Source organism: Ambystoma mexicanum, chromosome 13 (genome assembly GCF_040938575.1).
Source record: "Ambystoma mexicanum isolate Mex_15411 chromosome 13, UKY_AmexF1_1, whole genome shotgun sequence".
Lineage (NCBI taxonomy): Eukaryota > Metazoa > Chordata > Amphibia > Caudata > Ambystomatidae > Ambystoma > Ambystoma mexicanum.
Window position 1 is genome coordinate 194,472,378 of NC_090938.1, and position 14,268 is coordinate 194,486,645.

A 14,268-nucleotide genomic window follows, 5' to 3' on the forward strand; every position below is an offset into this window, starting at 1 on the left:
CACGCTGCGTCTCATTGATCCCACCCACTGAGGCTGACCCATGTCCGGGGATGTTTAGGCTTTGAGTAGACGGGTTGCCAAAGAGGGCAAGTGCCCTCTTACTTCCATAGCAACGTGAGCGGGAAGCACACTTTGCCCTCATCCAGCTGTTACACTTTTCAGCTGCCGACTACTTCCTAAGTGAGGCAGCACACATTATCACTGCTACAGGAGATAAAACAGTATCGGCCTATAAGCCATGTGCATGAACTTCACTGTCAAATGCAGTGTCTTTGAACAATGTCGGGAATCCACCTGCAATTCTGAATCCTTTAAAATTGTGTGCAAGTTCCCAAATGAAGAAAGCTGCAACTCACAGAGCCGGCAATGTAACGGTTGCTGCAATATTATATGTTGAGGGAAACCTATATATCCTACGAGATTTTTCAGGTTACTTCTGTAAAATGTGATGTAAAATGCACCGTTTGCACCAGGAAAGGAGTCCAGCTCAGTTGCTTGTTCATATTAGCCCTGGAGTAGGGGAGGTATATTACCCCTGTAGTGAAAATCAAAAGTAGGCACCCATGTCTGGGGTGCTTGTGGTCCTGTGCAGAAGAGATGTGATCTCGCACTTTGGTCTGGACCCCCCTTTTCAGGGTTGGATCAAAACCTGCTTTGCATATGGTCTGCCAATGGCAGGGCAGGCTGAAAAAATACGATTGTCTCAAGGGATGCCCATAGATATTGCCAGTGGTTACAATTAATTAATGACCTTCCAGCCATAAACCAGCAGTTTTACACATCTTTACAGACAGAATTAGAAAAGGAGAAGATTTTGGATTCAGAAGGGGGAAATGCACCTTCCTCCCACCAGCATGCCAACCCCTGCATGAAATTAATTGGCTTGAATTTGGCAGAGGGGGAGTGCTGCACAAATAACAGATACATGTTCTTAAAATACAGTACCTGCTTGCACAGTCCTGCAGTTTCATAGCACTCCAAGTAGCAGGTCTTATTACGCAACTCAATGGCCTTAATTTTATGCATCTCAGAATTTGTCTGAGTCCGTGCTCCATGGAATTCAAACACGTGACCTGTAGGTTATACACAGATCTTTGCAGCACAAGCATTATCTTGCTGAGGTATGTTACTGTGATTTGAATCCATGACCAGAGAAGGATGGAATGCATTTCTCTGTGACAGGGGCATTGTTGTGATTGGAATAAAGGACCAAAGAAGGATGCAATGCATTTCTCTGTGGCAGGGGCATTATCTTACTGAGGTGCTTTGCTTTGATTCGAATCCAGGGCCAGAGAATGATGTAATGTAGATTTCTGCAGTAGGGGCATAATCTTTCTGAGGTATCTTGCATGATTGAAATCCAGGACCAGAGAAGGATGCACTGCGTTTCTTTGCAGCAGGTGCGTTATCTTGCTGAAGTATGTTGCTGTGATTGAAATCAAGGACCAGAGAAGGAAGTAGTGCATTTTTTTTTAATTTGCATGTTTTATTGGTTAAATAAGAAATGTAAACCTTCAACATAACTTGCAACCTCTGAAACATAACATAAAATAAGTCTGGGGCATCGGTCTTAGGGGCCACGCTCTGCGTTTCAGTCTAATAACCAAATTGTTCCATGTTGGTTTTTGAACAAGAAAACAGTGATTAATGAATGTTCAGCAGTAGGATTTGAACTATGAAATTGAGGGCATCAAGTGTTCTTCCAATTTTTTCCACTGTTATCAACCTTTCCCAATATATCTCCTCCGTATTCGAGTTGATTAAACAGACATAATTTTCAGGTACTTTCTCCTTTGTGCTAGGAGTTTTGGGCAGGACAATAGTAAGTGCCTGTTTTTTTTCTAAAATGTCGACATTTCCACAATATCGACATCTGGCCTCTATACGTGCAATCTGTTTTCTTTGTAATTGTACGTCTTTAGTTGGAAGGATATTTAACCTACATCGCATCTCGGGAGGATAGCTCAGGGGCAATGTGCTCGTCTTGGAAACAAGATGACGCGGAGCAGCACAGGTTGATCCCCGGGTCCGCGCTTAGAAACCTCTGGGTATTAAGCACGTTATAAATAACCTATCATATCAGCAGATCCCAGAGGCAGGGAGAAGGAAATTTCCTCAAATATGGTGGTGGATTATTCACTGTCTTACGCTCCAAAATAATGTTGTGACACAATTTGTTTGCTTGTTTTGCGTATTCATTTCATCCCATTCATTTCCTCACAAGATTTTCTTTGCCTTATCAGGATTTGTTCTTAATATCTCTCCTTTGATGTTATAGTGCGAAAGAATCTCCTGACATTCGTTTTCCAAAGTTGGCGATTTTGATCTTGCTTCCCCACCGTTGTTTTTGCCAGAATCTCACAAGGGGGTGGTGGCGTGTCAAGAATGCATTTCTTGTAGAAAGAAATGGTCTTCCACAGGACTGTAGATCTTATGGACTGGAGCCTGAGTTCATGCCTTATTGTCGAAATGGACAAGCAGTTTGGGAGTCTTAGAATATTCCGCCAGAAAAAAGCTTCGACTTGTCCTAGGTTTCCCATTGCAAATTTAGCAGGCATTCTGCTCCGTAAGTCAAAACCTCCACCACTTTCTGCTTGAAAAGGGTCAATATTGGCATCATTGAGTATGTCCCATATGGAGAGCTCGCCCTTGGTTTGTCAGCTTTCAGTTTTTCTCTGATAAGAGTATATTGGCCTGTTCATTTACATTTCTGTTTATTCTTGTCCCTTGGTAAATCGTTGAATCTACAACGTCCTATTTTTGGTTGTCAATGCACCATACAAAGTTCTTTTTTTTTATTGTTGTCCTCGAGCCAACTTCATTATTAAGATAACTGATTTCTTTGTTTATCTTCATATGATTTCTGTCAAAGTAATTCTTGGAATCCGTAATGCGTCGCTGAAGACCTATGGCTGTTTGGTCTCTAAAGACCACGTCGTCTGCATATAAGATCCAGGACATCTCCTTATCTTCAATTGTAGGTGGGAAGGCTCTGATCTTGCTCTGGGACTAAACCATGTCCGCCAAGTATAGAATGAATAAGAAGGGTCCCAAGGCACAGCCTTGCTGGATTCCTTTAAATGTCGGGATCTTTTCAGTGGTGGCTCATCCTTTCGTAGTTATTATTTGAATTGAAGTGTCAGTATGAAATTGTTGAATAGCTTCCATGAGATCTACTGGGCAATTCCAGTTCTTCAATTTTGCCCAGAGAAGATCTCTACTGACTCAGTCGAAAGCTTGCTCTAGATCGATAAAGCGCAGGTAAACCTTTGTTTTTGTTTCCAGGGTCCGGAGATTTAATATATTCAGAATAAATAAGTTCAAGGAGGTACTGACTTCACATATGAAAGCTGTTTGGCGTTTATCCAAAAGGCCCCCCTTTATAGGCCCACTTTTTTAGGTCCCTCAAAAGGATGGAGGCAAAAAAAAATTCAAATTGAGTCCAGGAGAGCGATAGATCTATAATTCTTGGGGACTCTACGATCCCCTTTTTTGTATATTGGGAGAATCAGTGCCTCCTTCCATGACAATGGGATGGTTTGAGTGTTCTTTATTTGGTTGAAAAGCTGCAAGATGAAATTGGCTCAGGCTTCCCCATTTTCTTTGAGCATATGATTTGAGAATGCCGTCCGGCCCGGCCACTCTTGAAGAGCTTAATTTTTTTATTTTCCCCAGTATGTCATCATAACCACATTCTATGTGCCAGGGCGTTTTTCTCCTTCGGCATATGTTCATTTCTACTGCTGAAGTCGGCCGGAACAAGGTTGTATAGTGCTTGACCCATAGATTTTTTGGGACTTGGGAAATGGTTGGGGCCGGTTGGAAGTCGTTGCCTTTATTAATGATCTCCCATAGGCTGTGCACATTAACCATTTGAATTCCTCGTAGCATCTTCTCAGTGTCACATTGAGCTCTCCAGGCCTTCGTTGAGATCAACCAGTTTTTATAGGATTGTTTGCATTTCAGCATCAGTTCTTTTTTGTTAAGCAACAAGCTTCATCTTATGCCTCTTTTAGTTTTCCATTCATATCTAGCAGATTTAAATTCAAGTCTCAACATATGATAAGTTGATTTGTATCTTCTATCATAGTCATCTATTGCCTCCATAATGTCTGATAAATATGTTTTGTTTTCACAGTTAGTTTGGCTCCAATAGGTGTTAATTAAAAGAAGTCTGATGTCCTGGGATTCGGTCCTTTGCTTGATCTTTCAGTACTTGGAGATCATTCTCGCTGTTTACTAGCATCAGCAGTCCAGCACGCGGTCTGCCCAGCTGCCCTTTCTTTGGCGGATTCATATACACATTATAGCCCTCACATAGAGGGATCGATCTTATCCAGGATTCCTGTAGGCAGATTATTTTGTATTTCCCCAAAAAGCACTGTCTCCAGAGTAAAGATGGTTAAAGCACCTGGTGTTCCATGAGGCCAGTAGGGGTTTTCCCCTCACTGCCTCAATATTAGCCTATTGTTTCTTTTTCTCTGGTTTTAATTCATGCACTCCTTGTTTCAGTCTTAGACTTCCAGTTCCTTGTGTTAGTTCCTTAGAATTAGAATTGTCCACTGTAAATTTCAGTTTTGTCGTTAAACTATCGGCAAGCGGCCTGGGACCATCACTCGCCCTTTTTGCATCCACCGTGTTTTTGTCTTCCCCTCTAGGTCTCTGTGAATCAGTCAGCCTTTGCTTTAGATTTACTCATTCTGACAGATTATAGAATTTGGTCCGTGGGGTTGTCATACCCAGTTTAGTTTTTGGGGCCTCTCTCCCCGTAGTTCGATGTACAATCCTTTCTTCCCTATTACTTTCCAAGGGCCTGATTTTGGTGTACTCTCTTACTGGGTTTTTATGGGATTTTCTTTGGGATTCTGCATACAACACTTTGGATCTTGATTTATGGTTTTCATATGTTGAACAAACCCGATTTTCCTTTCTTTGGCTAACTTCTACTGACTCCACATCTGTTAATCTAAAGCCAGCATCTGCCAGCTTTCCCTTTGCTCTTAGCATTGTATCTTTTGTCCTTTGTGATCTGAGATGGACTGTTATCACGTCTGGCGTCTTTTCGTCAGGAAATTCGACTATCAAGATGTCGTCCCCTGATACCTTTCTAAGTGATGTGAGTTGGGTTAGAATAGTCATCTCGTTTTTTCTATTCAGGATTATCCTTTTTTGATTCTTTTGCTACTCTCTCCAACTTGAGTTTGTAAAATCGGTGTGTGCCCTTTTACTCTGCAGCAAACTCCTTCTGATTATCTTCTGTCATTTGCTTTTTTTCGTTGCTTTGCTGGCTCCACTTATTTTGCGAATTCCTCCTTCGAGTTGGTCCCGCTGATTGGAGTCTCGTCCCTCGTCTTTCTTCTAAGCAGTTCCAAAAGGCCAATCTTTTTCATTCTTTTTCCTTTATCGTTTCCCCACTGCGAGATCGATTTCTGAGTTCCTGGGGCCTAGAGTCTTCCTCCTTTTTACCACCCCTCTCAGATTCTTTTGTTTTTCGTCTGCTTTTCTCTTTTTTTCCTTTTCATGGTTTTCTGGTTATCTATCGCTTGCCAGTCTGACTGATATTTTGCAAGTGTTCATCCTCATTGTTTTCTTCTATCAGTTTGATTAAATCACTCAAATATCCACCTGACTCCAATTCAATTTCAATGTAGACTGGATTCTTTGGGGTTTCCTTGTTAATTGACAGGTTGCATATCTTCATTTCCAGCCTTGGCTTCTTTGCTGGGTGGCTTTGCTCTTCCCTCGCTGGTATTTTTATGTTTCTTAAAAAGGCTCTTGAGCCACATTCCTTCCGTTTAGTTGCTTGATTTTTGGGCTTCTTTTGCAATTTGTTTTGCAAATCTTTTGAAGACTCCTTTGGGACAGTTACTGTTGAGTTCTTAGTTTCATTCAGTACTTCTTGAAAAATTGCGTAACTTGACTTGGCGCTTTCGCCATGACCACTTCCGGCGAGGCCACTTGAGGGAGGTCAATGGGTAAAGTTTCTTTTCCTTCTTGATTTAGTTTGGTTTTACCAAGAACCCAAGAACTCTTCCTAATACCAAGGGTCCCCCTCTATTTGGTCTCAGGTTTTTTTTCCCCCCAGTTGGACCGAACTTGTATCTTTAAATTCTTCCTTTTCCCCTCTTTCTCCTCTAGGTTCTCCAATCGGAGGACATTTGGGAGTGTTTTGTTGACAGATGATTCTTAGCCACTTGTGCTCTTCTAGCACCACCTCCATCAGTAGTTTATCATTGGAGTCAGGACATGCTAAGTCGCTTAGACGATCTTGCCACTTATTTGATTTGTCCGCTTCCTTGTCCATTCTCAGCTCTACTCTTTTCATCGCGCCTTCAATTTCATTGATCTGTTCCCTTGTTTTAGAATTTATCGAATGAACCATTTGCAGGGATTCCTTGATGTTCTCATAGAGCTTAAGGAATGGGGCCATAGTAATATTCAGGGCCGCCATCGCCACATTCTGAGTGTGTACAAAGTCATCCATTCTCCCCTTACTGCACAGCTCTTATTTTTTCCAGGGAGTATTCATCAATCCTTGCTTCCAGTTTCCATTGTCCCTGATTTATCTCCTCACTTACCTTATTGCTAGATTTATTTATAGGGGGACGTGTGTCAATTTCCTTTTGTCCATAATGTCTTTGACTAACCCCTTCAGAAGGGTCCTCCGCGTCCAGGGCCGCTATTTCTTTCTTTGATAAAGGTTAGGCTTCTCCTTTTTTCTGATGTAATTTTGCCAGTTAGGTTTGATATGTCCTGAAAGAGTTCTCTGCCAAGGTGGAATTACTTTGTTTTTCTTTTCCTATGATCTTCCATTCCTTTAGGACCTTCCCATTTGGAGAACCCAATGGGCCCCCTGACTCGCTTTCTTTCCTCGGGGTCCAAAATGTCTTCATTATCTCGGCATTTCTTGGCATTTTGTTTTTAGTTAAGGCCAAAGTCTGAGGTGATTTGTCCATGTCTCCCCAGAAGGCCTTGTCCTGCCAGGTCATTAGCTCCATTTCGCTAATCTCTCCTGTTCGACTTTCATAGGCTTCCTTTCCATAACGCGGACTCATCTGCTGATCAATTTCCTTCAAAATGCAAGTTGGTGAGCTACCTAATCCTAGTGTTTTCTGTGGGCTTTTAGGGGGTTCTGGTATAGATGCGACTGCAATGGCATTTGGTTCAACATTGGCTCTGGCTTCTTTTGATAGACTAACCATGGTTTTCTCTCTTTCAGATGCCATCGCAAGGTTTGATGTATAAGCCGGTGATGGGCGGGGGATATCTCCCATGCTTGTCTCAGCTTCTGGGACCATTGTGGCTGTATCCTTATCTATTTCCAACAGTTCTGTTGTCAGCCCTATTGCACATGGGCTCATCAATGGAGTGGGAGCAACACCAAAACCATCTGCATTGTCCACAAGGCTTTCTGGGGCCTGGGTCCAAAATACCTTCAGCTATCCCTCCACAAATACCTCCCCTCTCGAGCTCTTCGCTCCTCTACCTCTAACTCCCTCCGGGTCAATTGTTTTTCAAAGAAACGAGCTGGGGGTAGATCTCTATCTTCGGCTGGGGCCTTCCTCTGGAACTGGCTCCCTGCCACTCTAAAACTTGGGGAGAACATCTCTGGTTCCGGAAGAACCTCAAGACCTTCCTCTTTGCTTCCGCATTCGCTCCCCCTCTCCCCTGCTGATCTGCTCTCTCTTGGCACGGTGCACCTGGCCACCCTCTGTCCCCTGGGCCCAGGTACCTGCTCACCCTGCCACCCTCCTGCACTGCCTCCCGGCCACTCCTTGCATTAGTGACTGTATCTGTACCCTGACAGCCCCCCACCCATTTTTCTTCTTTTTCTGCACTTATCAGACTTACCCAGTCTGCTGCCTTAAAGACAGCACTTGCCACTTACTGGCTGCACTACCACTGTTTATTGACCCATTTTCTATTTATTTTTTATTTATTATTATTTATCTGCTCTCCTCTACTCCGCACTCCACTCTCCCCCATCCATGCACTTTTTCCCTTTTCCCAATCCCATGAACTTGCGCGTTCTCAATGTCACTGGGCCTAGTAAGATCGTCGTCGTCGTTGTTGTTGTGGTGTTGTGTTCTCTCCTGTTCCCCTCCCTTGCCTATTTGCGCTCTGAACCACTTGTGTACAAGCGCGATACAAATAAAATATCATATAGGCTTCCTTTCCAGAACGCGGACTCATCTGCTGATCTATATATATATATATATATATATATATATATATATGAGTTGCTTTGTACCATGGTATAAAGCTATTGGAGTGCACTCCAGAAAACGGACCTGCGTAGAAGTTCCACACTGGACCCAGAGTTCAAAAAAGACCCACGAAGCTCCAAGCATCAAAAATATAACATTATCCCTTTTCTTCAATTCGTCATTTTTAGGTTGGTTATTCTCTGGATTCTGTGCCTCCTCCCACTCCAGTTTGCATTGGGGTTTTCCTTGTATGACAAGACTATTATGTCTGAAAGGGCGGTATAGACAACCTCCTCAGAGATCTTACTGCCCTCCTGTTCAGTGTCGGTGGCCGGAGGCTGAAGTGGTAGGAGGAGCCCTTCTGGCTCCCTTTGGATTTTTGAGCCCCTTTCTGGTGTTTTGGGTATATCGCCTGTACTCGGTGCCACATGTGTAACCTCCGTGCACAGAGGTTGTATAGGGGATTGCACATCATCACCCACCCTGGGGGTTTCCAGGTCCTTTTTGGTTGTTTGGGGTGAATCCTCAGGTTCTAACCCCTCTAACTGCCTGCACCTTCTCGGGAGACCTAGATGGAATTGGTGTACATGTTGGTTACGGGGGTCTGGAGGGGGTGGGGGGCAGGGTGGATTTTGACCAGTCTCCGAAGTCTCCTGAAAGAGTCTATCTTTTGTGAATGGAAGTCGTGATTGCTTTAGGGGCGGCATGAGTTTACTTTTCAAGGGCCTAGAAGGTGATGCAGACATCGGTAGAGCAGGGTAAGAAGCTAACCTCTGTCTTACCTGAAGCCGCGTTTTCGCCACGGACTCGGCCCCTAGACCCATAGGTTCGCTCGTCAGCCAGCCAAGTGCAGCTCCTTTGAAGGTAAAAAGTGGTTGTGGTTTGCGTCGCAATGTTTTTCTTTCTTTGCATGCAGTGTCCTTTCTTTTGTTTTAGTTTGGTTGCTAGGGCCAGCATCCCAGCAAGCCAGCAAACAGCTAAACAGCCAGTTGAGTTTCCACTCACCCTTAACTCGCTCGGGCTTTATGCCGCAAGGGCGGCTGGGGGCTCCTTTTGGCCTGCACCTCCTGGAGGGGTCGGGGCTTCGGTCCGCTTCGCTCAACACTGAAGGTAGAGGCTGTCAGGCAATGCCGAACAGCCAGGTGAGTTTTCCACTCGCCCTTAACTTGCTTGGGCTTTATGCCGCAAGGGAGGCTGGGGGTTCCCCTTTGGCCCGCACTTCCTGGAGGGGGCGGGGCTTCAGTCTGCTTCACTCACCGCCGCAGGTAGAGGCTGTCGGCACCAGCAAACGCCAAACAGCCAGGTGAGTTTTCCACTCGCCCTTCACTCGCTCAGGCTTTATGCCGCAAGGGAGGCTGGGGGCTCCTTTTGGCCTGCTCGCCCTTAACTCGCTTGGGGTTTGGTATGCATTTATCTGCAGCAGAGACCGGGGTGGACTGGCATATAGGGAACCCTGGAGATTTCCTGGTAGACCTCTGCACCATGAGCTTCTTTTATATGGTAACCTAAATATTTTCTCACAGGAAAAGGGTTGGTTGGCTTGCTGAAAATCTGTAATATGGGGCCACTTTGAAAATCATTTCTAGGGCCTCTTTTGGTTCCCAGTGTACCCCTGCCAAAATGGCTGGCGTTTCCAAAAATCTGATGCACTTCGCGGTTTTTACCATGCAATCAGTGGGAGCGTCCGATGTCTGCGGACATCATATCACCCTCTGGACCAATCGGAGGCCTGTCCGCGGACCAAACAGGGAAATGGGCCTGCGGAACGATCACAGATATCTCTTGTTTTTTGGACCTACTTATTGGTCTTTTTTTATAAAAAATTCCTGGACAGATTCCCACAAATCCATCCAGCGGTTTGGGCTGTAGGTGTGAGCAAAGTTTTTTCCATTCAGTCTATGGAAAAAAATGTATATTTGGCACTCCCCCTATAACTTTGCCCCCCCTTGATAAAACCTCGCCAAAATAATTCAGAGTGGGCCATATACTTTTTTTTGCAAAGTTTGGTGAGGATTCATCCAGGGAGAGCGAAGTTATATGCCGCCAAAAAAGTGCTCTTCCTGTGAGTTGAGCAACGTAACCATAACTACATGGCCGCTACCACAGGCTGTGTAATATGGACCAATTTAAAACTTAGAGCAGGTTCTTTGAGTTATGATTGACAACACAATTAATTGCTGACATTGCCTGTATCCCATGATGTCTCCAAGACCTTAAAACCAAGGGCACCTAAATTATAGACACACATTAATTTAATTATCCTCCCTAATATACCAGACTATCATCTTGTGCCATTTTGCACTTGTATAGTGAAACACTTCATTTACCTTTCTTGTTTCTGGAAAGATGTCTTACATAAATCGCTGTGCTCACTCACCCTGAGTCTCTATGCTTGGCTGTTCTGCTTCATCGAACACAGGACATATAAAATACTGAATACAACTAGTCAGAAAGAAGTCGACGCTGCTTTCAAACTAAAGAGAGTTGGCAGGCGATGTAGTCTCCTCGTTAACTTATAAACTTGTAAAAATTCATTGCGTTCCCCATCCGACCAAACTATGGAACGCTGGCTGGGTAAATCACCTCAAAACCAGGTTTCTTATTATAATTAACTACCGCATTTTGGATCACCTGGAAGTGATGGTTTGAATTATGCTCTATGAAAAAAAGACTCATTTATGCCTGGTCCAATAGAATACAGCATTGTTTTCTATGAAATCATGAGCGCATAGAATAAGACTATTTGTCAAGGGGCCGGCATGCTCAATTGTCTCTTGTCCCATGCACTGGACTGCCAATTGTGAGCTGTGCTTCTCTGAGTGAGTAGAATAATTTGCGCAGAGTACACCATGAGCTTATGTGCTGTGTCATGGCGCTGCTTCCCTCTTCTGAGATGAGTAAAATAAATGAGTCTCTACAGCGTGAGTCTGCAACTTTTTGCTCTCCAGATAATTTGCACTACAACTCCCATCGCCCTAGCCAGCATTGTCAATATTGAGGGACTGTGGGAATTGTAGTCCAACACATCCGGAGAGCCAAAGGTTGCAGACCACTGCTCTACAACATCTACAGGTGGGTGGTGAAAGAAGGGATCCTCAGAGAAGGCCTGCAGAATCCTAGCTAGAATGCTGGGAGTATAGTGTGCATCCTGCCTGTTGGGACATTACAGTGGAAGATAGGAGGGTACATCAAATGTAGTAAGCCACAGCAATTGTTCCATTTAACCGGAAGGAATAAAGCATCTTTTCCCAACAGATCATGGTCTCCATTTTAGTTGGGCTCACAACATTGCTTTCTTGTTACATTTCAGAATACCTCCTCCCATCCCCCAACCACTCACATTGAGCAGCTGCCGCCCTAGTGTGTGTGCGCGCACTTCATGGCACCTGAAATGGCAGAGAATGCATCTACTTCAAAGAGAACACACAGGGACTGCCAGCAAGGGGTTAACCTGTCTCATCAGTTCACTGCATTACATCACGGCTTACTTTACATCTGGACCGGAAGGCATGCGCCCAGACACCTTTTTAAAGATGTATTTCTTTAATTGCCAGTCTGCCGACGCTTAATTCCTCTCCGTCGACTAGATACATCGGGGACGGAAGGCGATGTGTCCCTGTCATAGGCAGAGCGGGAGTCTGTGCAGCCCGGGCTCTGCAGACACCCCTTGCACATTCCCGCTAATGCATCTCTACAAACTGCAACAATGAATCTAAAATGCAATTTAAAAAGAGACTGGTACTCGCTCAATTACTTCAAGGCCCGTCCCGCACGCGGCAGCTCAAGGAGAGATGAATGGTTGGCTGGTGACCTCTGAATGGAATAGCGTGTCAACCGCTGTACTTCTGGGCTCCAAATGGATGATGGCCAGTGTATGGGTTTGGTGGCAATGGTTAAGATTTAGTGCAGAGTCGTCCAACTCCAGTCCACGAGGACTGGAATACTGACAGGTTTTCATCATAGCTCGAATTAGTATTCATAAAAAACACGTTGGCATACATTTAGAATAACTGTATCTCATGAATATTAATGAGGGGTAACCTGAAAATCCGATATGTTTCCGGTCCTGGAGTTGGACAACCCTGATTAGTGTGTATTGCTGGAATGGAAAAGCCAGGGTTATTGCAAGCAATGGACAGGCCTACTCTGATCAGAAATGGATACAGGTCTCTGATACGCTGAAGGAAAGCATCAGAGAAAGGGGGATGCGGGGTGGCACTGGTAAACCTTCACTTTTGCCCAAATGGAAAGACCGGCTTTTATATCACTGGAACTATATAGGGGATACAGTAGATCCTTTCCTGTGCCGGCAGCCATGGCTTGGAACAAACTGCCGAAAGATTTGCATGCCGAATCCAATCTTCTCAATTTCGGAAAGTGCTTGAAAGCACTTGTTGGGACAAAATCCTAGGTATGTCAGAAAGCCACTACAAGTTCGTAGACTCACGATGGCTTAACAACTTCCTTAGGATAAACGGAGGACTCTGTCAACGGCAAGTTCAAACTGCGGTTTATTACAGACAAAACCAACAGGGATCCTCGCAGGAACAGGAAGAATCCATGCACAACTCCTTCATCATCATCTTGCAGGCCGGTTTTACACTACAATTGCATCAGAGTGATGTCACAACCTAGGCTCTTCTCCAGGAAACCTATCAGCCCTCCTAATTGGGTACTGAGTGTTTTACCACTTATAGTGGATACTATGCATGTTATTCTACTGGCATTCGCAAGTCAGGTGGCTGGTCTGGTCCATCCCCAAGTTGCTATCTATAACAATGAAGTGGGGGAGGGTCTTACCGTTGGTTCTTGTCTGTTGCTGCCCACCCCTAGGTTACTGAACTGTGGTTGGTTAGAGCTGACGTCTCCAGGCCTGGGATCTGCAAAGATTCTCAGCTCTCGGTGTACCTTTTCAAGGTACTAAGAATTACTGTGTCTGCATTGTAACTTGTGTGTACCACCTTAGTCCATGAGAGCGCTCTTCTGCTCGGCGCAACACTTGTCTCATATTGTAGCATATTTGTTGCAGTCTTCCATCTGCTAGCCTGAGACCGGATCCCTTTCCCAGTGTTAGTTGCTGTCCATTATCTGCTTTGTTTATTCTAAAGTATATACAGCCTTGAGCAACTGATGGCGAGTCCTGTTGTAATATGAGTTGATAGATTATTGATTTGTTTCTCTAGTGAATGGTCTCCAAAAACCGGATCCTCTAATATTGATGCTGCTCAATATGCTGAATATAGGTATGAAAGAAAGAATGCGAGTTTCCTTAGTTTTTGTACCAAATATTTTCAATTTTTAATAAGGTTATTCTTTCAACTCATCTCTAAGTTTCATGATAGTTCCCTCAATGTGTGTTTTCCCGCATTTATTGCAGCGGTTCATCATGAGGGTACAATTTAAGGATCTATACAGACAAAATAAAAATAAAAATTGAGATGGAAGAAAAAATGTTTTTGTTTCACATCATTCCTATCATATTTATGGATCACATTCAAAATACAGAAAGTATTGTATGTTCAGACTCAATCTCAAATTATTAAGTGGTTCTCTTACTCACTTGTGTGATTAGTTTTCCCCAAATTCTTGTTCCTTTTTGAATAGCCAATTACATTCACAAATTTAAAGTGAAGCCTTAGTTTCTGCTTCATTCCTTTGTGGGTGGTGCCTGTTAAGACAGAGGAAATCTTCAATGTGCCCCCTCTGGTTGACCTCATCCTTATGACAGTCCTTTTGCTCTAGGCTGCCATATCTTTGCTATTCCTCCAATGTTTCCATAGTAATTTGTGTGGTCATCGAATGACCAGTTCATGTAACGGCACACTCCTTCGGGTTTGCACCAAACCCACTTCCCTTCATAGTATTTTGCATCAAATGGGTTGTCCAGCTTCATTGATTCGGTTGGGAACAGACCGCATTGTTCAATTCTCTCTCTTATCTTGTCTCTTTCAGCGACAATCTCGTCCTTTGCCCCTCCTATGTTCATGTCCATCAGGTTCTGCTTTCCGATAGCTTCTTTGTCTGTTTTCTTGCACCTAGCCATACATATTTTGATCCCACA